Source organism: Pteropus vampyrus, unplaced genomic scaffold (assembly GCF_000151845.1).
Source record: "Pteropus vampyrus isolate Shadow unplaced genomic scaffold, Pvam_2.0 Scaffold1, whole genome shotgun sequence".
Lineage (NCBI taxonomy): Eukaryota > Metazoa > Chordata > Mammalia > Chiroptera > Pteropodidae > Pteropus > Pteropus vampyrus.
The window spans coordinates 34,144,795-34,146,021 of record NW_011888782.1 but is presented as its reverse complement, the minus strand read 5'-3'; the positions used below and the strand labels follow the sequence as shown (position 1 = coordinate 34,146,021).

Below are 1,227 nucleotides of genomic sequence, written 5' to 3'. Positions count from 1 at the left end.
TTATTTATAAAATATCCATAGGGTACTTATTTTTGGAAAAATAAATTCTAAAAATTATAAAGCTACATAGATTAATAATATGAATATTAAAATTAGATTAAAAATGTAGATCATGTCTCTAGTTCATTCTGTCCTGACATTAAAAGTATTACAAAAATACATACTTAGAACATCACCAAGTATCCCAAAATTTACAGACGTAGATGCTATCAAAAAGTTCTTTCTCTGCCTTTAGCAAAAAGAAACCAACCAAATTTTATTCTTTATACTGCTGACATGATTTAACTTTGGTACATGGTATTATTATTTCTCCAAGCAAGTTGTAGCTTTCTTGAGACTTTTTGCCCAACTTTTCTTGAAATAAAATATATTTCCAACCTTCAAATTAAAATATTATGTTCATAAATATACGTACCAATTTGATATTTTCACATATATCCTTTCCAACTTCAGGTCAAGCAAAGACATGCATTTTTAAACATTATTAAAGCAAAAGATAATCCAATTTAATATCAAGAGAATTTGTGACCTTCCATGCAGTATTTGATATAAAAAAATATTAATTTTGACATATTTTATTCAAATACTAATCTGATCATGGTCCAAGAATATTTGAATAATAAAACAAAAAGAAACAGATGCTAAAAACTGGTTTTTCAACATTATAGCCAATGATGCCACGCTTGCCTGTGACTTGCTAACACATAAACAACCATATCCATACCTCGGTGGCCACCAAACCATTCAGCAGAGCTTCCTTAACTATGAGCTATTTGAAACTACCAGTTTGAGAGCTATTGACTTTTTTAAATCTTTGAATAGCTGTAAGGATCTTATCAGGGGTTGGAAGAACCAGTTCAACCTTGGCATAGTGCCAAAATATGGCCAATTGAAGCTTTGAGTAAGTCACAGCAGTGTTTACCAGAGCCAGGGCCTTCTCTATGAGGTTACGGACAAACTGGGCCATGGTCTTAGGATGGAAAGTCCATGGCCTCAAAGAGCTGGCACAGATCTCTCCAGTGCCTTCATCATGTAGAGGGCACAGCAAGAAATCAGCCATCTGCAACCTGGAAGAGCACCATTACCAGAATCTAATCATGCTGGCACCCTAATCTTGAACTTCCAAACTCCAGAACTTTGAGAAATAAACTTCTTTTGTTTATAAACTACCCAATCTGTGATATTTTGTTATATTATAGCAGCCCGAGTGAACTAATGCAAATGTTA

General features: G+C 33.3%; 1 pseudogene; it reads right to left on the bottom strand.

Annotated features, from left to right (window-relative positions):
- Positions 1-595: 595 nt before the first annotated feature.
- On the bottom strand, positions 596-981 carry LOC105289070 (annotated as a pseudogene).
- Positions 982-1,227: the final 246 nt, after the last annotated feature.